This window comes from Myotis yumanensis, unplaced genomic scaffold, assembly GCF_028538775.1.
Source record: "Myotis yumanensis isolate MYYU_CA2020_CCGP unplaced genomic scaffold, mMyoYum1.0.hap1 SCAF_23, whole genome shotgun sequence".
Classification (NCBI taxonomy): Eukaryota; Metazoa; Chordata; class Mammalia; order Chiroptera; family Vespertilionidae; genus Myotis; species Myotis yumanensis.
In genome coordinates this window covers 15,380,735-15,407,290 of record NW_027223774.1, presented here as the reverse complement: position 1 = coordinate 15,407,290, position 26,556 = coordinate 15,380,735, and positions in this window count along the sequence as shown.

Below are 26,556 nucleotides of genomic sequence, written 5' to 3'. Positions count from 1 at the left end.
GGAAACCTGCAGGCAATGTCAGGTACTGCACTAGGAATGCTGACCAGGCTCCAGAAAAAGGGAGCTCATTGTGAGCCCTGGACAGAGGTGATCTATGATTCTAGACTAAGAGCCAGACATTTGGTACTGGATCCCTGTGTGTCTCATACTTCGTGACTGCATCCCAGGTCAGGCTGGACACAGTAAGAGAACTGGTTTTGTCCAGAGTATTATGAGTTCAATGTCAGGAGAGCTGTACCCTTAGCTAGATGTGCTGTTTCAGGAGGATGTGCTGATCCAGGTTTTCAACTCTATGGCCTGGTGAGGGCTCTTTGAGAGAGGGCGCTGGCCTGGATAGTTGATCCCCAAAATGCCCTCTGTGTTTCCTGTCACAGCATTGGGATGTTACAAGCAGTCCCCTGTGTCCCTGTCTGTCATCTGCTTTAGGCCTCCCCACAGTACCCAGGTTCTGGAGCAGCTCCACATGGAATGTCAACCAGGGGACTCTGTGAGTTCCTCTGTTAGGTGAGGGAAGGCCTCCGTGTTATCCTCAGCACCTCTGAGATGGAAGCACTCCCAGATCCTGGGTTCTCCTTTCCCATCCTGCTGAGGAAGTTCCCCTTGTTCCGCAGGATACCGTGGGGTGATGAGATGTCTTTAGGGGCCACAAGCAGCTGTATCCAGACCATGGACCTTTGGGATGGGGAGTCATCCCCTAATTCCCTTAAGGAGAAAGTGAGCACCCTCCTGCCTTGGTAGAAATTCTACCTGGGATGGAAAATCCAGAATGTCTGCCAGCTGAGGGATCTGTGCTAAAAGGAAGAACATGGACTACTTTCCAGTCCCTGAAGAGATGAGGGGTGGGGAGGGCTGTGATTTCCTGGCAATGAAATCAGAGTGGTCAGGCCCCTTACTGTTAGGAGGTTCCTGTCCCCCTTCCTGACTATAAATGTTGTAAACACCTGACCCTGGGACATCCCCTTGTAAAAACGGGCTGTGGCCTCCTCCCAGGCTGACACCAAGGCCTTCGTGTGGATAAGGAACATGATCTGACAGCAAGTGTCACACACGGTGACTGGCTTCCATTATATGGCTTCCCTCATCCACTTATTGAGTGCTTACTGAGTATCAGTGGTGTTTCTGGTCAGGGCTGGGCCCTGGGAACACCACAGAGAGCAGGAAATACGTGGGCCCTGCGCTCGTTGAGTTTAAATTTTAAGGAGAGACAGGCTCTAAGATAAATGTTCCATAAACATTTGTGTAGAAAAGTCTTTCACACAAAGAATTAGGTGTTTGTAAAATTATCAAACATCTAGAGAAATGGAAGTTGAAGAGTTGCCAATGGAAGTTGCTTTTCAAGTTCACATGGCAGAGCAGCTCCTCAGGTAAAGAATTAGCTGTGTCTGCCAGAGGCCACGCCTCAGTCAACACAGTAACAGAAATAATAGGCCCATCTCCTTTCCACCTTCCAAATTACACACAAGTGCACCTCAGAGGCTGAATTTAATTCACATCTGGATTCTCAAGGAGTGGGGGAATGGAGTATTTAACCTTTCAGTCTACCTGATATCAGAGGGAACATGGAAAGGGGTGGAACATAAATGCCATGTGCCAATACATGGCATCTCTGGGCCCACATGCAGGATGTGGGACTCTAGGCTAGTGATCCCACCTCAAAAATCTTCAGTTTCCCTATGTGATATCATACAAAGATATTTGGTGTTATTTCCTGGTTCTTAGAACTGAGCAACAAAAAATACTTGGAATTTTCTGATTTATAAGGGTAGATAAGAGTGTTTTTGTGATGATGAAGAAACTCTGACAGGCCTCTGGATAGATGAAAGGTAAGGGCAGGTCACCATGAAGACAAAACCTTGCTTAGAAGCTGGAATTTCCCTGAAGAGATGAGGGTACATAAAATGTGTAGGAAATTGTGGCTACCAATGTAAGAAGTGTTTAAATCTGTAGATAATTTTTATGAGTTCATTTGATCCAAACTGATGAGAATTACTGGAATGCCAAAATTCAATGGATTGAGAAAATGCTTCAGAGAATGGGAGTTTTACTTCTTATTTTATACATTACACTCAAAGCAGAAGGCATAAGTGGTTACATGAAATCCATTGGTAAAATATTAGAAGGCAGGAGAGAGCAAAGTGGGGAAATCTCTAAGATTCAATAAAAAGTGAAACAAGTTGACACATACTAATTTTACATGGTTGGGTGCAGAATAGTTAACAGTTAACAATTAACATGATGACAATAATAATGAGGGGTTCTGCAGTGCAGTAGGAAGTCTGGAAATAAAGAAATTACTCAAACATTCCAAAGGTATGCTATTGTACACAGGCTCCATTAAACTGAAGATTGGCCTTTGTTAGGGAAGAGATTGGCCTAACACATGATTACCCACCATGGCTAGCTTTTGTTTAGAAAAATGTTCATTTCAGACCATCCTATGTGGTTACTGTAGGTCTCTGAGTTTGTAAATCCCACCACAGGCCTCCCCTGTGCTTGGTAGGTTGAGTATGTGGCCCGTTTATGTCAACAGGTTCATATTTTCGTCATAAGTCAATCTAAAGGATGAATTAATGACCAACATTTTGATTGGATAATGTGCTCCCACAGGGCTAAGAAGGCTCAATCCTAGGATGTCTTAGTGTAAGCATTTGTCTTGCTGAACAACCAACCATTGGGGATGAGCCAAGACTGTAACATTCGATGGAATTAAAGGCTGAATTTTCTTAAAACTGAAAAGCAGGTAAATGGGAGGCAGGAAGGTTCCATGGGAATTCACTAAAAAAGCCACTATGGATTATTTCTAACCTATAATCCAAGTTCTACTCTCTTTCTCATTTCTCTGTGTTTTGCATCTAGTATGACATTTACTTATAGTTTGAGAACAAAATCTACAACTCTTCAATTATTATAATCTGACCAGGAGATCGGTTCCCATTTTCTATGGTCCCTATATTTCCCATTGGAAATGCTCAAGTGCTATTCATTATTAATCTGATTCCTGCTAGTTTTGCAATTGGAAGTTATAATCTTAAGGTATATACAGAAACAAGACTCTAAGAACACAACGCTATAAATTACAATTACCATCTAAACATTCCAAAGTCAAGGAAGACAGTGATGTTTAATCAGTAAATGTCCTATGTCTCAGCAGCTATTATAGAGGGCCTTGTTTGTAAAGGTTCTATTTTAATATATATAGTTTAGTAATCCTTGCTAGGTTGAAGTGTAAGCTTATTCCCATAATCACGTTCTAGCATTCTTAAAAAAATACCTTTCTCAATATTTCTTTTCGACTAACTTTCTAGATCTCCCCATGATCTTCTTGGTTTATCGCTTTTTAATCATTCAAAAATAACCAACTTATGAATCATGATCAAAGTCACTAATCATCTGAGAAATGCAAATCAAAATGACAGTGAAGTACCATCTCACACTGACAGAATGACTATCATCAACAAATCAACAAATGACAAGTGCTGGCAAGGATGTGGAGAAAAAGAAACCCTTGTGCACTGCTGGTGGAAATGCAAACTGGTGCAGCCACTGTGGAAAACAGTATGGAGTTCCTCAAAAATTAAAAATGGAACTTCCATTTGACACAGTAATTCTATTTCTAGGAATATATTCCAGGAAAACAGAAACACCAATCAGAAAGGATATATTCACCCCTATATTCATAACAGCACAATTTACAATTGCTAAGATCTGAAAACTACCTAAGTGTCAATAACAGATGAGTGGATTAGAAAACATTGGTACACATACATGATGGAATAGTACACTGCTGTAAAAAAGAAGGAATTCTTACCATTTGCAACAGCAGGGATGGAACTTGAGAACATTATGCTCAGTGAAATAAGCCAGTCAGAGAAAAGTAAATATCACATTACCTCACTCATTGCGGGATATACTAAACAACAAACTAATGAACAAAAATAGAACCAGAGACATAGAAGCATCAAACAGACTGTCCAAACGATGAGGAAAGACGGTGGATGAGAGAGTAAGAGATCAACCAAAGGACTTGTATGTATGCATATGAGCATAACCAGTGGACACTGACAGTATAGGTGGTGAGGGCATGTGCTGGTGGGTGGAAGTGGCCAGGGAGAGGTCAATGGGAGTAAAAGGAAACTCATGTAATACCTTAAACAATAAAAAATTTAAATTTATTTAAAAGCATAAAAGTGCTTTTAATCTTAAAAAGAATAAAAAAATAACCAGCTTGCCCAGCCAGTGTGGATGAGTGGTTGAGCACCAACCATGAACTAGGAGGTCACAGTTCAATTCCCATTAGGGCACATGCCTAGTCCCTGGGCTCCTTTCCCCGCAGGAGACTTGCAGAAGGCAGCCAATCTATTTATGATTCTCTCTCATCATTGATGCTTCTCTCTCTATCTCCCTCTCCCTTCCTCTCTCTTAAATCATTAAAAGTATTTTTTCAAAAAACCTACTGATTAGGAATAACTACTTACTTTTAAATTGTCTTAAAAAAACACACACACAACACATTCCTTTCCTTTGCAATTGCATTCCTTCTAACTTTCAAAATGTTACCAGAAACGGAGCCAGGTCCTGAACAGATTTGCTTAAGGCCGGCCTGCAGTATGTGGGTTCATGATTTGGTTCAAGAAATATTTTACAACATGATTTCATGTGATTTGAAAGTATGTTTTTTAAAGCTTGGAACAGTGAAACAAGCAAAGGCTTAGAATAGCGGCAGTAGGAGGGAGACTAGGCAGGACTGTTTGGGCTCTCTTGAAACATGGGAATGAAGTGAGTCTAGGTGGGGCTGCTGTCAGCTCACATGTAAAACTGTTAGGGGGACAAATCAATGGGATTAGTCCCAGACAAGCTGCTTCTGCCCATTGCTCCCCTGGTTGCAAGATTCATGGGGACCTCATAGAGATTAAAAGAAAGAAAATTCACTCAAAAAGGAGATTTGGGGGGTGGGGGTGCCACAAGGAGGGCACACACTGGCTTCTTTGTCTTGAGCGATTTTATATACTTTCCAAACGTGCGGATTTAGCGGAGGTCTCAGGAGAGATCTCAAAGGAGTTTTCATCAGCTTTCCCAGATATCCCGTTTAAGGGTCACAGTCTAATAATAGTTCATTGCCAGGACAGGCAGTCTAAACCTCATTATCAGCAATATTACAGGGAAGGGACGGCCTCCCTGGGGCCAGTTTTGCACATTACTAGGCACCCGGGGCTCTCTACCCTGATGGCCTTCCATATCAGGCTGTAAATTGCTTCTCTAGTTTGTTCAGCTGTCTGTCTCAATTGTCTAATTCCACTCTCCAAGGAAGTTTCCTAGCTTCTTACTATCCTGTCTCAAAAAGAGAAAACATAAAATAGTATTATTAATAATACAAAGATATCATATATACCTTTAGTCATTATTAAAAATTGGACTATATATACAATGTTTGAGAAAAGTCCAAAGAACAAATATAATTACTATTATCACTAGTATTCACAGACAGGTAAAGATAATCAATTTGGACAGTTACTGTGTGTGAAGCCTCCCTACGCCAGCCAGAAGATCCACCACAGCTGAGAACAGCACCCACCAGAGGCCCTGCTACCAACGGAGGAGCAGCTGCTACCACAACTGACCAAGGAGCAACCACAGCCCGAAAAGCCACTGCCACCCAGGGAGCAGCCACTGAATGACTCAACAACTAGATATGTCAGTGAGATCATTCATGGGTAGACAAAGAAACCCTCAAAGGAAAGAAAAGAAGGACTCACCAGAAAAGCAGCTAAGTGAGACAGAGGCATGAAACATGATGGAAAAAGAATTCAGGATAAGGGTCCTAGAGTGCATGCACCGGACGGAGGAAAAAATCAATACCATATGCATGAAGCAAGAAGAAACAGATGAAAAAATCAATAACTTATGCAAGACCCAAGAAGAAATGAAGAGCGATATAGCTGCAATAAAAAATACCATTGAAAGCATCAACAGTAGACTAGGAGAAGCGGAGGACCGAATTAGTGAATTAGAAGACAAGGAAGCAAAACACACCCAAACTGTACTGCAATTGGAGAAAAAAATGAAAAGACAGGAGGAGAGCCTAAAGGAGCTTTAGGACAACATGAAATGAAACAACATATGAATAATAGGGGTGCCAGAACAACAGAAAGAGGAACAAGGGTTAGAAAACCTACTCAAAGAAATAATATCAGAAAACTTCCCTGAGGTGGGGAAGAAAAAAGTCACACAAGCCCAAAGAGTAACAAACAAGGTGAACCCAAAAAGACCCACACCAAGACACATCATAATTACCATGGCAAATGTTCAGAACAAAGAGAGAATCTTACAGGCTGCAAGAGAGAGATGGAAAGTTATATACAAGTGATCTCCCATTAGATTATCAAATGGTTTCTCAACAGAAATACATCAGGACAGAAAAGAATGGACAGAAATTTACAAAGTGATGCAAAGCAAAGGACTGAATCCAAGAATACTCGATCTAGCAAGGCTATCATTCAAAAATGAAAGGGAAATAAGAACCTTCACAGACAAAAAAATGGCTAAGGGAGTTTATCACCACCAAGCCAGCCATGCAAGAAATGCTAAAGGGATTGGTGTAAAAAGAAGAAGTAAAAAGCTCAGAAAGAAAACAGACACACAAAAAAAGAAATGCTTACAAACAAGTACCTCTCAATAATAACTTTAAACGTAAATGGACTAAAAGCTCCAACCGAAAGTTATCGAGTGGCTGAATGGATAAAAAAAAAAAAAAACATGACCCATACATCTGCTGTCTACAAGAGACCCACCACATTAGAAGGGACTCACACAGACTGAAAGTGAAGGGATGGAAAAATATCTTTCAGGCAAATGGAAAGGAAAAGAAAGCTGGGGTAGCAATACTTATATCGGACAAAATACATCTCAAAGTGAAGGCCATAACAAGAGATAAGGAAAGCCACTTCATAATACTAAAGGAATCAATACAACAAGAAGATATAACCCTGGTAAACATATATCCACCCAATGCAGGAGCACCCAAATTCATAAAAAACCTCCTGGAAGATATCAAAGGAGAGATCAACAACAATACAATCATAGTAGGGGACTTTAATACACCACTGACATCACTGGATAAGTCATCTAGACAAACAATCAGCAAAGAAACAGCAATCCTAAATGACTCACTAGATCAGATGGACTTAATTGACATCTTCAGAACACTTCACCCCAAAGCTATGGAATATACCTTCCTCTCAGGTGCTCATGGGACATATTCAAAAATAGAGCACATATTGGGTCACAAGCAAAGTCTCCACAAATTCAAGAAGATTGAAATCATAAAAAGCATCTTCTCAGACCACGATGGCATAATGTTAGAAATAAACTACAATAAAAACAACCCAAAATAGTCAAACACTTGGAAACTGAATAGCATGTTATTAAATATTGATTGGGTTATCATTGAGATTAAAGAAGAAATTAAAAACATCCAGGACACTAATGACAATGAAAAAAAGAAAACAATCCAAAATCTATGGTACCCAATGAAAGCAGTCCTGAGAGGGAAGTTTATAGCTCTACAGGCCTATCTCAAAAAAATAGGAAAAAATGGTAGTAAATCATCTAACTCTTCAACTCAAAGAATTAGAAAGAGAGCAACAAGAAAACCCCACAGTGAGCAGAAGGAAGGAGATAATAAAGATTAGAGCAGAAATAAATGACATAGAGGTGAAAAAAACAATACAGAAAATCAATGAAACCAAGAGCTGGTTCTTTGAAAGGATAAACAAGATTGACAAACCTCTAGCCAGGCTCACCAAGAAGCAAAGAGGGAGGACCCAAATAAACCAAATCAGAAATGAAAGAGGCGAAATAACGACAGACCCCACAGAAATACAAATGATTGTTAAACAATACTACGGACAGCACTACTCCAACAAACTAGACAACCTGGAGGAAATGAACAAATTCCTAGAAAAATCCAACATTCCAATACTCAATCAGGAAGAATCTAAAAATCTCAATAGGCCAATAACTATGGAAGGAATTGAAGCAATCATCAAAAAGCTTCCAGCAAACAAAAGCACAGGACCAGATGGCTTCCCAGGGGAGTTTCACCAAACTTTCAAGGAAGAACTAAAACCTATCCTCCTCAGACTCCTCCAAAAAATTCAAGAGGAAGGAACACTTCTAAGCTCATTCTGTGAAGCCAGCATCACCCTAATACCAAAACCAGGTAGAGACAACACAATGAAAGAGAATTACAGGCCAATATCCCTCATGAACATAGATGCCAAAATCCTCAACAAAATCTTAGCAAATCGGATCCAGCAGAACAGCAGAAGGATCATACTCCATGAGCAAGTAGGATTTAACCCAGGTATGCAAGGATGGTACAACATCCGTAAATCAATAAACGTGATACATCACATTAAAACAATGAATGAAAAAAACCACATGGTCATATCAATTGATGCAGAAAAAGCATTTGACAAAATCCAACACCCATTTTTGATAAAAACTCTCAGCAAGTTGGGAGTAGAAGGACCATACCTCAACATAATAAAAGCCATATATGACAGGCTCACAGCCAACATCATACTCAATGGACAAAAATTAACACCATTTCCCCTAAGAACAGGAACAATACAGGGATGCCCACTCTCACCACTCCTGTTCAACATAGTCCTGGAAGTATTAGCCATTGCAATTAGACAAGAAGAAGAAATAAAAGGCATCCAAATTGGAAAAGAGGTAGTAAAACTGTCCTTATTTGCAGATGACATGATATTATAAATACAAAACCCTAGAGACTCCATCAAAAAACTACTAGACTTAATACATGAATTTGGCAATGTACCAGGATACAAAATTAACCCCAAGAAATCTGAGGCATTTCTATACACCAATAGTGAACTTTCAGAAAGAGATACTAAAAAAACAATCCCATTTACCATCGCACCAAAAAAATTAAGACACCTAGGAATAAACTTAACTAAAGAGGTAAAAGACCTCTACTCAGAAAACTACAGGACGTTGAAAAAAGAGATAGAGGAAGACATAAAGAGATGGAAGAACATACCATGTTCTTGGATTGGTAGAATCAACATCATTAAAATGTCCATACTACCCAAAACAATCTATAAATTCAATGCACTTCCCATTAAAAAACCAATGGCATACTTCAAAGATCAAGAACGAACTCTCCAAAAATTCATCTGGAATAAAAAAAGATCCCGAAAAGCTGCAGCGATCCTGAGAAAGAACAAAGTAGGTGGGATCTCAGTGCCAGATATCAAGCTGTATTACAAAGCCACTGTTCTCAAAACTGCCTGGTACTGGCACAAGAACAGATGTATAGATCAATGGAATACCCAGAAATCTAACTGAACCAATATGCTCAATTAATATTGACAAAGGAGGCAAGAACATACAATAGAGTCAAGACATTCTCTTCAATAAACGGTGCTGGGAAAATTGGACAGATACATGCAAAAAATGAAACTAGACCACCAACTTACACCATAAACATGAATAAACTCAAAATGGATAAAGGACTTAAATGTAAGACGGGAAACCATAAAAATTTTAGAAGAATCCAAAGGCAACAAAATCTCAGACATATGCCGAAGCAATTTCTTCACTGATACAGCTCCTAGGGCAGTTGAAACTAAAGAGAAAATGAACAAATGGGACTACATCAAAATAAAAAGCTTCTGCACAGCAAAAGAAACCATCAACAAAACAACAAGAAAACCCACTGCGTGGGAAAACATATTTGCCAATGTCATATTGATTAAGGGCCTAATCTCTAAAATTTATAGGGAACTCATACAACTTAACAAAAGAAGATAAACAATCCAATCAAAAAATTGGCAAAGGATCTAAATAGACACCTTTTCAAAAGAGGACATTCAGAAAGCCAAGAGACATATGAAAACATGCTCAAAGTCACTCATCAGCCGAGAGATGCAAATCAAAACAACAATGAGGTACCATCTCACACCTGTCAGACTGGCTATCATCAACAAATCAACAAATGACAAGTGCTGGAGGGGATGTGGAGAAAAAGGAACACTTGTGCACTGCTGGTGGGAATGCAGACTGCTGCAGCCACTATGGAAGACAGTATGGAGTTTCCTCAAAAAAAAACTAAAAATAGAACTCCTATTTGACTCTGTGATCCCACTACTAGGAATATATCCCAAGAAACCAGAAACACCAATCAGAAAGGATATATGCAACCATATGTTCATAACAGCACAATTCACCATAGCTAAGATCTGGAAACAGCCTAAGTGCCCATCAACGGATGAATGGATTAGAAAACTATGGTATATATACACAATGGAATACCATGCTGCCATAAAAAATAAGGAATTCTTACTATTTGCATCAGCATGGATGGAACTGGAGAGCATTATGCTAAGTGAAATAAGCCAGTCAATGACATAAATACCACATGATCTCACTCATTTAAAGATAATAAAGATCCTCGCTCTGAATTCTTTCAGGGAAAATGGTTGTTGGATTTCTTCTGTAACTGCTTCAAGCTGAGGAGGGTCAGAAGTTTCTCTCAGAACCAAGGGATCCTTGATGTCTGTCAGAGGGACGATGAGGCCTGGGCTCAGAAGGTTGTGGGCTTTTGACCTGTCAGAGACAAACTATAACAAATGGTCTGGTGGGAGGGAAAGAAAACGTTTCAGTTTTAATAAGCTCTATTGAAATTCAGTTTTCTCCTTAAAATTATCCCTCTGTTTATTAAAATACTAATTTATTTACTGTATTCAATTTGGCCTGATTGTTTGCATAAACATAACAAGAATGGTAACCGACTACCTTTGCTGGAATCCTATGATTGAATCTTAATGTGCCTCATAGGGCCAGGAAGCCAAGCCATCCAGCTGCCATCAGGCCTGCCTGCAGTATCTGCTGCCCATTGTCCTTGCTTCAAGGCCCTTCTCAGCAGCCCTCCTGTGCATCATGGCCCAGAGTGCACGGGGGTTCCATGTTCCCCTTCTACTCTGACCAACTGCCAGTGATGGTAGGGCAAGGGCCTGACACCAGCGTCAGCTATTTTCTGGGCTCCCAAGCAGGATACCAGCCTTTCTCCATGGCACTCTTATTGGCTTCAAGTTCTCTGAGCTCAGACAGGGCTCTTTAAAATGTGATACTCCAGTCAAAGTTTCTAATTAATAAAACCACTATTGGAAACCGGTTTTATTGAATTTATGCAAAGAACTGTATTGCCATGATTTATTTAGCATTGCCAAATTTCAGAGGCATTTTATAAGGAGAAAAAGCCACTGACCTGCCTTAAGATCTTCTGATTTTCCTTGTCAGTCCTTTTGAAGGATTCTCTAGAGTTATAACAAAATAGTAACTGTTGTATTTCTTTTATCAGTCCCCTCTAAGTACATTGGCATAAATATTTACTCTCTCTGGCTTACTGGCATGTACCATTTGATTAATTTCCTTTCATATTTCTTTCCTACTTCTTATCACATACACAGTCTTTCTAAATTTTATACTTTTAAATTAGCCTTTACACCTTCTTTCTATGTCCTTTAAAAATGCATAACTATGCCTCAGACCTTCTACTCAGTAATTCCTTATTCTTAGAAACCTCAATCCTTTAATGATTACTATAAAGCAAATAGCCAATATTTCTTAGATTGTATTAGTCTAATTTAGTATTGGAAGGGTTAAAGAGAACAAAACGGGGCAGAGAAAAACTTACTGTGCTCAGTAGGGGCTTTCAGCCTTGAGTCCAGCACAGTTCAGAAAATAAAAATCAACAAAACTTCTGGTCTGCTTTCCCTGCCAATGGCCCTCCTCTTTTCTGCATTAACCATTTCCTAGGCTGCTCTCTCTCCTAGATTTTTCCTTTTCTACTCTAAGCCCCAGAGGCTCAAATTCTTCTCCTCCTTTACCACTTTTGACCTCTCTGACTATCCCCCTGTCCCCCAGCATAAGGTTCCTCCATTTCAGCAGGCTGAGAGCCTACCACCCTATATAATGAATCCTACCACAACTACCCCATCTCACACCAGCTCTGGAGCAGTTTTCAGCTCTCTTCCTCCCCCAGTTAGAGCAGATGCTGTCCCCAACAGAGACCTACTTTAAATCTATCAGGAAGGGCAGGCAAGTCGTAGGTCTCGGGACCACATGACAAAAATACAGCAGTCCCTCTCCCTAACCCTATACAGGCTATAAGAAAATGTACTAATCTTAACCTAATAAGAATTGTTTAAACTTCCTTGGGTTGGAACTTTATACCTTTATACCTTTATACCTTTATACCTTTATACCTTTACCCTAGACTTCAAAAATTTTAACCTAAGACAGCAAAACTATACATTAGGGAAAAGTAATTAAAAGTTCTCTACTTTCTTCCCCTTAAAGCACAGTTTGCCCTATCTTTAAAGAAACAACAGAAAGAGATAACAAATACTCTTATTTGTACATCCAGACAGCACAAAGTAGCTTTCGCTTCACATAGACTCTTACACTTACATTCATACACCAGACAGTCCAAGTTTTTGACTTCTACGAAATGATTACTTAGAGTTTAAGCAATCCAACCAAATCCTGACTAATTGCCTAACGGAGCTTCATGGCTTCCCGGGAGGTGATCAGGCTCCCCTTCCACTCACTTGAAGTGGGCCTGGTTGATAGGGGGTCGATGAAGATGACTGACCCTGATCCATTTTGACAAAGACAAAGACAACAAAGAACAAAGACAACAAACACCAGACAGACAAACCCCGGTGCAGCCTAAAGCCACATGAACCAGGGACTCCAGCTACCATCGTGGCCACAGGTCAGGACCAGGAGTACTGCTGAGTCCAGCCCTCCATATAGGTCCTTCCGTGGGAAGTCCCAATTCCAGATTAATGACCGGTCTTCCTAACCTTTCTCGAGAGTCCAGGTGGCTCGGTTTCCGAATTGAAAGTTTTGGGTGGAGTCTCTTCCGGCTCTCTGGGACCTGGGACAGAGGCTGGAGGCCTCCTTGGTAGTCATTCCCCACAGGGATGTGGGGTATATGGCTGCGTGCCTGGAGATAAATGGGGGAGAGCTTCCTGCTTTAATAGAGGGTTCCTCTCACCCCTGCCGGGGGAGAGCCTCCTGCCCTAAATAAGGGGTCCCTCTCACCCCTTTCGGGGATCTCGCTGGGGCCTCCGAATGCTTTGGGTTCACTCAGTGAGATAGACCACCTACTCAGAATTCAAATTTAAGAGCCTTTATTAAGCTGGCCAGCTGACTACAGCTACAGCACCCTGCTGAACCAAAGGCTGAACTGCAGTGCCAACTTCCATGGCCAGCAACTACAGTTACAGCACCCTGCCAGAGCAGAGGCTTAACTGGAATGCTGACTGCAAGAGTTACATTTTATTATTAAATTCTGTGGAGGCCCAGGGAAAAACGTGTCTTTCAAATTCTGGGCCCCCCAATATGGAGGAAACTCTCTTTATTTATACATTTTCTAGTCCTTTGTCTCCCAAGTTTGGAATGAGACTTCCAGGCCTTCTGACAAAGAAGGCCTGTGTGCTGGGAAGGGGCCATGAGACCATATTTCAAGGCCTGGCCTGATGTCAGTACCTTCCTATCTATGTGTTTTAGGAACAGACAGCACAGCATGACCCGTCGGGCCAAAGAGCCACATATGCAGCCCAGCACAGGGCCACCTCAGGAAAATAGTCACAGGGATGCCCCAGCTCTGCATTAGATCTCCTGTGAAACTTTGTAAGGATTGGGGTGCACAGGTGACATTTTTGAAAGGCTGCTTCAGCATCTTCCCACCTACGTGGATGCCAGGATGAGACCCTGTGATGAGAGGGTCTCCACATCTTGTTAAAATGCAGATTCTGACTCAGCAGGTGTGCGGTGGACCAGATACTCTGCATCTCACAAGCTCTCATGGGAGGTGGAATATACTGGCCTGTGGAGCCCGCTTGCAACAGCAAGGCTGATGGAGGCACATGGCCTCCTGAGAGGATGACCCTCTCACTTCAGCATTTGCTCTTGCTACATCTTGGTCTTTTGTCCGTCACCACAACACAGACAGCCCCACAGGCCCCAAACTGGGGATTATTTCTGGTGGTGACACAGAAACACAGATGTGTACCGGGTCTTTTCTGTGTTTTCAAATCCCCTAGGAAGTTGGAATTTCCTCCCAGCAGGAAGGCCACAGAGGTAGCTGTTAGAGAGAAGGCATCAAGCAGGGTTATGACTGCAGAGGGGACTCTCCCTCAACCTCAGGTTGTCACCAGCCTGGCCATTATTTCCAGAGACAAAGAACCCATCACCACGGGGAGCAGAAGGACCTGCAGTTGAGGTTTGAAGGGTAAGGTATGAAGCAAGGACTGTGGTGGGAGCCCAGGTGGCTGTGGTCTCCCTGGTCCTTGGGGAATGTTTTCAAGGAGACCCTCCCTCTCATTGTTGGTTGACCCTCTCAATGTCCTCCCTGACTGTTTCTGCAGCCTCTGTCCTCTGCCTGGGAAACTTTTTTGAGGTCACCTTGCCTTATCCATGTGTGGTTCCACTTATGAATAGGGGAGCACCATAGAGATCCCTGAAAAAGCAGCTGCCCCTTGTCCATGTCAAGGTCAGAAATGTCCAATCCTGTGGAGGATTGTTATGAGTATTCCAGCTGAATTAGTGTTATATGACTGAAAGCAAGATCTCAAATACTGAGAAGAACAGCAGTTTTGTAGCTTATATTATACATTATAATCAAAGGAGAAGATGAAAAAAAGTTGCATGAAATCTATTGGAAAGTGAAGGAAAGCATAGCAGGGAGATCTCTAGAAATAAATAAAAAGCAAAATGGAGAAACATATTATTTTTACTTTGGAGGGTCAGGACAGTTAACATTTCCAGCAGGTACAGAGGCTGTGCAGGGAACCAGACAACATGAGTGCTCTGTGGTCTTGTATTTGGTGCCACAGTCTCTGCCGTCAATGAGTCTAGCAAAGAAAATTTGCTGGAAGTATGTGATATCAAGGATATGTTATCCATGATGCAGAAGAACAGGGAAAGGGCTCAGGTGAGGTAAAGTCTGACATTTGCTAAGGAAGCTATGAGCCAATGTGCCATCACCTGCCCAGTTAGGCCTTTGTGATCCGACCACACTATGAGTCACTCATCTTATCAGGCCTGTCATGTGGCCCCCTGGACTTATCAGGTTTCTTGCACAGCCCCTTTTTCATTCACAGTTTCTGGAATGAGCAGGTGGGACAGCGCAGGCATGACAGAGGGGATCAGAAAAATCTATTAGTCAGGGAATGGAAATAGGTCTCCTGCTGCACCTCCTTAGGCAAAGCCCAGTTCAAGTATGGATTTCCTGTTTTTTGTAGGTGCATCTCAATATCGCCCCCTGAAGGCAAAGGAGACCTGCAGGCAATGTCAGGTACTGCACTAGGAATGCTGACCAGGCTCCAGAAGGTGGGAGCTCACTGTGAGCCCTGGACAGAAGTGAGCTCTGACCTCTAGACTAAGAGCCAGCCAGCCAGGGCTTGGTCCCTGTGTGTCTCATGCCTCCTGACTGCATCCCAGTGAGAGGACTGGCTTTTTCCAGAGTATTATGAGTTCAGTTTCCAAAGAACTGTCCCCTCTGGTTGATGTGCTGTTTCAGGAGGATGTGCTATTCCAGGTTTTCAAAGCCAGGTCCTAGTGAGGGCTCTTTTGGTAGAGGGTGTTTGCGTGGATGGTTGATCCCCAAAATTCCCTGTGTCCCTACCTGTTATCTGCTCTACTCTTCCCCACAGAGCCCAGCTTCTAGAGCAGCTCCACATGGAGTGTCAACCTGAGGACTATGTCGCTTCCTCTGTTAGGGGAAGGGAGGCCCCTGTATGACCCTCAGCACCTCTGAGATGGAAGCTACCCCAGATCCTGGGTTTTCCTTTCCCATCCTGCTGAGGACGTTCCTCTTTCTCCCAAGGATACCGTGGGCTGGTGTGATGTCTTTAGGAGCCACAGGCAGCTGTATTTGGACCAGGGACCTTGGGGATGGGGAGTCATTAACTAAATTCCTTGAAGGGATTCTACCTGGGTTGGAGAATCCAAAATGTCGGCTAGGTCAGGGGTCTGTGATAAGTGAAAGAGCACAGGCTGCTTTCCAGGCCCTGATGTGAGGAGGGTTGGGGAGGGCTGTTATTTCGTGGCAATGAAATCAGAGTCGTCCGACCCCTCACTGTTAGCAGGTTCCTGTCCCCCTTTCCTGACTGTAAGTTGGGTAAAGACCTGACCCTGGGACATCCCCGTGCCCAAAGGGGCTGTGGCCTCCTCTCAGGCTGACAGCAAGGCCTTCGTGTGGATCAGAAACATGATCTGACTGCAAGTGTCACAGAGGGTGACAGGCTTTCATTGTGTGGTTTCCCTCATCCATTTACTGACCTCTCCCAGCCAGTCCCCACCCCCCACCACAGGACCTCACTCCCATATTGTCTGTGTCCATTGGTTATGTTTATATGCTTGCATACAATCCTTTGGTTGATCTCTTACCAGCCCCTCCCACCCTCCCAGCATTTCCTCTGAAGTTTAATGGTCTGTTCGATGCTTCTTTGTCTCTGGATCTATTTTTATTCATCAATTTATGTTGTTCTTATATTACACAAATGAGTAAGATCATGTGATACTTATCCTTCTCCAACTGCCTCATTTTGCTTAGCATAGTTCATCCATTGATAAGAGTTGCAAATGATAAGAGTTCTTTCTTTTTTGCAGCTGCATAGTATGCCATTGTGTACATGTACCACAATTTTTTAATTCACTCATCTGCTGATGTGAATTTAGGCTGTATCTGAATATTAGCTATTGAAAATTGTGCTGCTATGAACATAGTGATGAATATATGCTTTCTAATTGGTGTTTCTGATTCCTTGGGATATATCCTGAGAAGTGGGATTACTGGGTCAACAGGGAGTTCCATTTTTAATTTTTTGAGGAAACTCCATACCGTTTTCTACAGTGACTGCACCAGTCTGCATTCCCACCAACTGTGTACAAGGGTTCCCTTTCCTGCCAGCACTTGTAGTTTGTTGATTTTCTTATCACAGCCATTCTGACACGTGTAAGGTGGTACCTCATTGTCGCTTTTATTTGCATCATCCGGATGATTAGTGACTTTGAGCATGTTTTCATATGTCTCTTGGCCCTCTGTATGTCCACTTTTGAAAAGTGTCTGTTTAGTTCCTTTCCCCATTCTTTAATTGGATGGGTTATCTTCCTTTTGTTAAGTTGAGTGAGTTCCCTATAAATTTTGGAGATTAAACCCTTATTGGATGTAACATTGGCAAATATGTTCTCCCATGCAGTGGGCTCTCTTTTTGTTTTATTGATGGTTTCTTTTGATGTACAGAATCTTTTTATGTTGATGTAGTCTTATTTGTTTATTTTCTCCTAAGTTTTTTTTTTGCCTAGGAGATGTAGCCATAAACATATTGTAATGAGACAAGTTTGATATTTTGCTACATGTAGCTTTTTCTATTATTTTTATGGCTTTGTGACTTACATTTAAGTGTTTTATACATTTTGAGTTTATTTTTGTGTATGGTGTAAGTTGGTGGTCTAGTTTCATTTTTTTCATATATCTGTCCATTTCACTCCCATTTATTGAAGAGACTGTCTTGAAGTCATTGTATGCTCTTACCTCCTTAGTCAAATATTAATTGAGCATAATGGCTTGGGTCAATTTATGGATTCTCTGTTTTGTTCCATTGGTCTATATGTTTGTTCTTGTGCCAGTACCAGGCAGTTTGAGAACAGTGGCTTTGTAATACAGCTTGATATCTGGTATTGTGATCCCTCCAACGTTGTTCTTCTTTCTCGGGATTGTTGCAGCTGTTTGGGGTATTTATTATTTCATATGAATTTTTGGAGAGTTTGTTCTAGGTCTGTGAAATGTGCCATTGGTATTTTAATGGGGATTGCATTGAACCTCTAGATTGCTTTGGGTAATATGGGCATTGTAATGATGTTGATTCTATGGATCCATGAACATGGTACATTCTCCCACTTGTTTGTATCTTTCTCTATCTCTTTTTTCAACATCCTGTAGTTTGCCAAATACAGGTTTTTACCTCCTTAGTTAAGTTTATTCTTAGGTATCTTAATTTTTTTGTTGCAATGGTAAATGAGATTGTTTATTAGTTACTCTTTCTCTGAGTTCATTATTGGTGTATAAAAATGCCACAGATTTCTGGGTGATAATTTTGTATCTTGCTACATTGCCAAATTAATTTTTAAATTTGGTAGTTTTTTATGGAGTCTTTAGGGTTGTCTATGTACAGTATCATGTTATCTGAAAATAATGACAGTTTTACTTCTTCTTTTCCACTTTGGATACTTTTTATTTCTTCTTCTTGCCTGATTGCTATGGCTAGCACTTCCAATACTATGTAGAATAGGAGTGGTGAATGTAGTCATCCCTGTCTTGTTACTTGGAAACATTTTTCGTATTTGTCAATTGAGAGTGATATTGGTTATAGGTTTGTCATATAAGGTTTTTATTGTGTTGAGGTGTGATCACTCTATTTCCACTTTGCTGAGAGTTTTTATCAAAAAAGGGTGTTGGATTTTGTCAAGTGCTTTTTATGCATCAATTGATATGATTATGTTGTTTTTGTCTTTCAATTTGTTTATGTGATGTATCACGTTAATTGATTTGCGGATGGTGTACCAGCCTTGCATCCCCGGAATAAATTCCACTTGGTCATGGTGTATGATCTTTATAATGTATTGCTGGATGTAATTTGCTAAATTTTTGTTGAGGATTTTAGCATCTATGTTCATCAGGGATATTGTCCCATAATTCTTTTTCTTTGTAGTGTCTTTATCTGGTTCTTGTATTAGGGTAATTCTGGCTTCATAGAAAGAGCTTGGAATTGTTCCTTCCTCTTGAATTTTTTGGAATATTCTGATGAGTCTATGTTTTATTTCTTCTTTGAATATTTGGTAAACTCACCTGTGATGATGTCTGGACCCAGCCTTTTGTTTGCTGAAAGTTTTTTTTTTTTTATTATTACTGCTTCAACTTCATTGGTAGTTATTGGCCTATTCAGGTTTTCTGATTCTTCCTGATTGAGTTGTGGAAGATTGTATTTTTCTAAGAATATGTTCATTTCATCTAGTCCTTTGCTCTACTTTCCCTATTTTGTTGGAATAGAGTTGTTAATAGTATTTTGTCATAATCGATTGTATTTCTGTGGGGTTGGTTGTTACTTCATCTCTTTCATTTCTGATTGTTTATTTAAGTCCTCTCTCTTTGCTTCTTGGTGAGCCTGGCTAGAGGTTCATCAATCTTGTTTATCTTTTCAAAGAACCAGCTCTTGGTTCGATAAATCTTTTGTACTAGAGCCCCAGTGCACAAAATTTGTGCACAAGAGGGAGGAGGTTCTCTCAGCCCAGCCTGGGCCCTCTCACATTCCAGGACCCCTCGGGGGATGTCAGGCCTAAACGGGGAGTCAGACATCCCTTTTACAATCTGGGATGCTATATGCACCAGTGACCATACTTTTCATACAGCTGAAAACATCTTGCTATTGTATGGGCAGCTACATTTTTTGCCCTGATTACAAAAAGTGGTCCATAAAATGATCCTTCTGAGGCAGTAGTATTATTTCCCCCATCTTATGAGTGGAAAAACTGAAGCAGAGAGAAGTTAAGTAATTGGCTTTGTCACACCGTTATAAGTTGCAGAATCAGGTCTGACCACAAAATGTGCAAGCCGGAGTCCATGCATGTCATCACTGCATCATCCTGTTTTTTTCAGTGTTAGAGTAGACTTGTCAGGTTTTAATGTTTAAATCTAAGAGACTGTTCCCAATATATAGGGTAGGATCACTAGGCCTGGCCTATGATCAGGGCCATCTGCAGGGTAACTGGCAGGCGATGTGATTGGGGGGCCCCCCTGGTACCTGGCTTGCCTGGTGGCCTGGCACTGCCCGCTGGCCATCCCTGCTCCCTGATCACCACTGCTATACCTCCTTCTCAGGGGACAGTGAGCATCATATCAACTGGTCATTCCACCAGTTGTTCCGCTGTTTGGTTGATTTGCATATTAGGGTTTTACTTTATAGGACTAGAGGCCTGGTGCACAAATTCATGCATAGGTGGGGGTCCCTCAGCCTGGCCGGTATTTGGAGCCAATCGGGGCCATATCGCCCAGTCCTGATTGAGGCCGGTTGGCTGGGGGGAGTGGCTGTGGGAGGTTGGCTGGCTGGGGAAAGGCACCACAGAAGGTTGGCTGTCTGGGGGGTGGGAGGGGCCACGGGAGGTTGGCCCACCAGGGCGAGGGGCCGTGGGAGGTTCTGATTGGGGCTATTGGGGCCGGTCAGCCAGGGGGAGGGGCCATGGGAGGTTGGTTGTGGGAGTGCACTGACCACTAGGGGCAAGTTCCTGCATTGAGCTTCTTAGTGGTCAGTGTATGTCATAGCAATTGGTCAACAGGTCATTCTGATTGTCTGGTCATTCCAGTCGTTTGGTCCTAACGGTCGCTTAGGCTTTTATATATATACTAGAGGCCTGGTGCACAAAAATTTGTGCACTCGGGGAGGGGTGAGGGGGGGTCCCCCAGCCCGGCCTGTGCCCTCTTGCAGTCTGGGACCCCTCGGGAGATAACGACCTGCTGGCTTAGGCCTGCTCCCGGGTGGCAGAGGGCAGACCCAATTCCTAAGTGCAGCCCCTGGTCAGGCTCAGAGCAGGGCCAATTGGGGAGTTGGGGCGCCGCCCCATCATGCACAGAGCAGGGCAGATCGGGAGGTTGCAATGCCACCCTCAGTCATGCTCAGGGTAGGGCCGATTGGGGGGTTGGGGCACCGCCCCCTGTCACACTCAAGGCAGGGTCGATGGGGAGGTTGCGGCGCCACCCCCTGTCATGCACAGAGCAGGGCCCATCAGGGGGTTGAGGAGCTCCCCGCTGTCACTCACAGAGTAGGGCCGATAGGGGAGTTGGGGCACCGCCCCCTGTCACACACAGAGCAGGGCGGATCAGGGGGTTGGTGCGCTGCACCCTGTCAAACACAGAGCCGCAGGGCAATCAGGGGATTGGGGAGCTCCCCCCTATCAGGCACAGAGCAGGGCAGATAGGGAGGTTGTGGCCCCGCCCCCTGTCACACACAGAGCCACAGGGCGATCAGGGGTTTTGGGCGCTGCCCCCTGTCACGCTGATCCCGGTGCCGGGAGGCATATTACCCTTTTACTATATAGAATAGAGGCCTGGTGCACGGGTGGGAGCCAGCTGGTTTGCCCTGAAGGGTGTCCTGGATCAGGGTGGGGGTCCCAACTGGGGTGCCTGGCCAGTCTGGGTGAGGGGCTGAGGGCTGTTTTCCAGAAGCGAGTGACTGAAGCTTCCAATCGCTCCTTGTTTTCTTTTTTTTTTATTCTGGGCCAGCTTTAGCTCTGAGGCCTTGCTGCTGAAAACATCGATACAATGTTGCTAAAGCCCAGCTGACTGAAAGCCGGTTTCTGGGCTTTTGTTTAGCTTCTTATTTGCAACATAGTACATAGTTGCTTAGAGTTGCAACTGAGAGGCCGGAAAGTGAGGTGGGGAACTTTGGAGTCCATAGTCACTGAAGCAAGCAAGCCTCATGTTTGCTTCCAGCTGCCTGGCTGCCAGCCGCCATCTTGGCTGACAGTTAATTTGCATATACTCACTGATTAGCCAATGAAAAGGGTAGCGGTCGTACGCTAATTACCATGTTTCTCTTTTATTAGTGTAGACTAGAGGCTCGGTGCACCAAAATTTGTGCACTCAGGGGAGGAAAGGGGTGTCCCCCAGCCCGGCCTGTGCCTTCTCGCAGTCTGGGACCCCTCAGGAGATAACGACCTGCTGGCTTAGGCCTGCTCCCGGGTGGCAGAGGGCAGGCCCAATCCCTAAGTGCAGCCCCTGTTCAGGCTCAGAGCAGGGCCGATTGGGCACTTCGGGCGCTGCCCCCTGTCATGAACAGAGCAGGACAGATCAGGAGGTTGCGATGCCACCCTCAATCATGCTCAGGGTCGAGCCAATTGGGGGTTTGGGCACCGCCCCCTGTCACACTCAAGGTTGCAGCACCACCCTCTGTCATGCACAGAGTAGGGCCAATCAGGGGGTTGGGGAGCTCCCCCCTGTCATGCACAGAGCAGGGCCCATCAGGACGGTTGGGGCTCCATACCCTGTCGCACACAGAGCAGGGCCGATCAGAGGGTTGAGGAGCTCCCCCCTGTCACACACAGAGCAGGGTATATCAGGGGGTTAGGGCGCTGCACCCTGTCACACTCAGGGCAGGGCAAATGGGGAGGTTATGGCTCTACCCTGTCACACACAGAGCAAGGCCCGTGGAGGGGGTTTGGGGCGCCACCCTCTATCACCCACAGAGCAGGGCTGATCAGGGGGTTGGGGCGCCGCCACCATCACACTCAGGGCAGGGCCAATGGAGGGGTTATGGTTCTACCCTGTCACACACAGAGCAGGGCCCGTGGGGGGGGGGGGCGGTTGGGACACAGCACCCTGTCACACACAGAGCCACAGGGCTATCAGGGGATTGGGGAGCTCTCCCCTATCAGGCACAGAGCAGGGCTGATCAGGGGCTTGGGGCGCCTTCCCCTGTCACGAACAGAGCAGGGAAGATACGGAGGTTGTGGCCCCGCCCCCTGTCACCTACAGAGCCACAGGGCGATCAGGGGGTTTGGTCGCTGCCAACTGTCACGCTGATCCCGGTGCTGGGAGGCATATTACCCTTTTACTATATAGGATAGAAGCCTGGTGCATGGGTGGGGTCTGGCTGGTTTGCCCTGAAGTGTGTCCTGGATCAGGGTGGGAGTCCCCACTGGGGTGCCTGGCCAGTCTGCCTGAGGGGCTGAGGGCTGTTTTCAGGCTGGTGGGCGACTGAAGCTCCCAACTGCTCCTTTTTTCCTTTTCTTTTTTTTTTTTTTTTTAATTCTGGGCCAGCTTTAGCTCTGAGGCCTCACTGCTGAAAGCAGGTTTCTGGCCTTTACCTTCTGTATTTGATACAATATTGTGGTCCAGCTGGCTGAAGCCTGGCTGACTGAAACCCGGTGTCTAGTGTTTTGTTTAGCTTCTATATTTGCAACATAGTTGCTTAGAGTTGCAGCTGAGAGGCCGGCAAGACAGGCGGGGAACGTTGGAGTCTGCCATCACTGGAGCAAGCAAGCCTCCCTGTTTGCTTCAGTGCATGGCTGCCAGCCACCATATTGGTTGACAGTTAATTTGCATAAGGATATGCTGATTAGCCAATGGGAAGGGTAGTGGTCGTACGCTAATTACCATATTTCTCTTTTATTATTGTAGATATAGTTTGTTTGTTTGTTTTTGGTCTCTAAATTGTTTATTTCCTCTCTGATCTTTATTATTTCTTCTACTTACTCTGGGCTCTTCTTGTTACTCTCTTTCTAGTTCCATAAGTTGTAGGGTTAGATAACTTATTACCACTTTTTCTTGTTTTTGTGGTAGACCTGCAGTGCTATGAACTTCACTCTCAGATTGCTATCATTGTGTCCCATAGATTTTTGACTGTTGTGTTTTCATTGTCATTTGTTTCTAGGGTGTCTTTTGTTTCTTCTTTGATCTCTTTGGTAACCCAGTCATTGTGTTTGATTGTTTTTGAACATTTTTATTGTGGTTGATTTCTAATTTTATGCCATTGTGATCTGAGAACATGCTTATTATGATTTTAATCTTCTTGAATTTGTAGAGACTTAGCCTGTGTCCTAATATGTACTATATCTTAGAAATTTTCCCATGTGCATTTGCGATGAATGTATATTCCATTGCTTTCAGGTGAAATGTACTGAAGATGTCAATGAATTCTGTCTGATTTAGTGAGTCATTTTAAATTGCTGATTTTTTGTTTAGGAGATTTACCCAGTGATGTCAATGGGGTATTAAAGTCCCCTACTATGATTGTATTGCTGTCCAACTCTCTCTTGATATCTTCCAGAATTTTTTTCTTTTTATGTATTTGGGTGGTGCTGCATTGGGTGCATATATGTTTATCAGGGCTGTATCATCTTGTTGTATAGATTTCTTTAGTATTGTGTAGTGGCCTTCATTATCTCTTGTTGAGGTCTATTTTGTCAACTTAATTACTAGGTGTCTTGTTGTTGGTCTTTTTTAATTCATCCTGTTTAGGTCTCTCTGTGCTTCTTGGAGTTGTGTGAGTTTTTTCTTCCCAATATCAGGAAAGTTTTCTGTCATTATTTCTTCAAACAGGTTTTCTATTCCTTGCTCAGTTTCCTCTCCTTCTTGTACCCCTATTATGCACATGTTGTTTTGTTTCATATTTTGGTACTCCTGTATTGTGTGCACATATGTTTAGCAGAGTTATAGCCTCTTGTTGAATAAATCCCTTTATTATTATTAAGTGGCCCTCCTTATCTCTTGTTACATTCTTCACCTTGAACATGCCACAAGCTGATAAGCATAGCTAACAAAAGTCTGCCTCAATTGGGTTTTCTCATGGGCTACCTGGTCTAGCATATTTAGGTAGCAAGTTTCTAAGCAAGGAGCAAAGGAAGGCATGACAAGGTGTAATCCAACAATCAATGATAAGCCCTTTGTTTCCTTGCTGTGTGGGAAGCAGTGATTTTATGGTGCTTCTGTGTTCCAGCAAGAGCAGATGAGTTCTCCTCCTGTTACTAATCTTGGATTCTGCTGGCACTCATCAAAAGACAAAATAAGAATTATTAGATAAAACCAGTGATTATCCAGAAATACTAGAGCATGTTACATTAGGAGGAGATAAGAAAGAAAGCTTAGTGTTAGGGAGAATTCAGCAGGGTGTCATCTGAATTCCTTGGAGCAGGTTGCTCAGCCAGGTCTGCTGTCTTCTTGAGGGTGATCTGCAGGGGGTGTTACTGGTCACAGGTCACCTTCCACTCAGACTGGATGTCACTCAACTGGTGTTCTGCCTTCACCCAGGAGTGGTGGATCCAGGTGTTTAGTCCTGCAACCTTAAGAGCTGTGGGGGTTATTAATATGACTGGATAGGGTCCCTTCCAGGTAGGCTTGAGGGGCTCCTTTTTCCAATCCTTTACCCAAACCTGATCTCCAGGTTTATAAGGACGTATGGCTGTTCCTAGAGAGAAGGGTAGTTGGTCAGTAACCCACCTGTGGACCTCAGAGACAATTTTTCCAAGTCCTTGTAGTTGTTTTTGGATTTCTAAGTTTCCCCCAAATCTCTCTTTGGCCGAATTAAGGGAGGGGGTCTATATTCTTTGAATATAGAATTTCAAAGTGAGAAAAACCTACCCTGGCCCTTGGGGCACAGCATACCTGCAAGAGTACAAGAGGCAAAATATCTGTGCAGGGTAAGGTTGTCTCTTGGCATAGCTTAGCCATAGTCTGCTTTATGGTCTGATTCATGCGTTCCACTTTCCCTGAAATCTGAGGCCTGTAGGCTGTCTGTCGGTTCCATTTAATTCCTAAAGACTTAGCTACTTGTTGTACTATTTCTGCTACAAAGGCTGGTCCATTATCAGACCCTATGGTCAGAGGCATTTCATACCATGGAATTATATCCTTCAGCAATGCCTTAGTGACTTCTCTCACTAAGGAGGAGAACTCATCTGCTCCTTTTCAGTGTGAATGGGATATGCCTCAACCCAACCTGAAAAGGTGCAAACAAAGAGTAGCATGTATTTATTCCTTCTGCTAGGCCCTATTTCTGTAAAATCTACTTCTAAGTCCTCAAAAGGAGCTTGCCCACAGTGCTGGACTCCTATTGGTCCCACAGGACCCTGTTTAACATTAGTTCTGAGCACAGAGGAGGCAACACTGAGAGACTGAGGCACACCAGGAGGGTAGACAGGGAATTAGGGAGTACCTGCCTAACAAAGCTTCTAGGGCAGTCTTCCCTAAATGAGTAAGTTCATGCTGCTGAAGGACTACCTTATGGGCTAACTGTTCTGGGACATATATAATCTTGGAGTATCCAACAGCCTTCCTTTGTTCTCTTGCCCCCTTCATTCTGGGTCCATTTCTCTTCCTGAGGGGTGGTATTTTAGAGGTACAGGTAATTCGGGGGCCAACATGATCCGTGCTGGTGCTGCTTGTCTTTAGCAGCCAGCTTGGCTGCGGCATCAGCATGCTGGTTTCCTTCTGATACTGAGTCATTGGAGCATGAGTCAGCCAGTGCTGCCCCTGGCTTCCATCAGGGGGACAACTTCATGAGGTATTTTACATTTCAGTTTTGTCCTAAGGTAAGCTTATCCGCTTCCTTGACTAATAATGCCGTGGCTGCAAGGGCCCTGAGACATGGGTTTCATCTGTAGGCAACTGAGTCAATCTGTTTGGAGAGATAGACTACTGGTCTTTGCCAGGGTCCAAACTCCTGGGTTAGAACTCCTAGGGCTACGCCGCTGTTCTGGAGAACAAAAAGATTAAAGTCTCCTGTCACATGTCACATCTGGTAGCCCTAGTGCTGGGGCCTCAGTGAGCTTTGCCTTTATGGTGATGAAGGCTTTCTCCTGTTCGGGACCCCAGTTGATGGGTGCCTTCTCTTCTCCTTTTAAAGCTTCATAGAGAGGTTTAGCTGGGTCTGAAAACCCTGGGATCCAAATTCATCATAACCATGC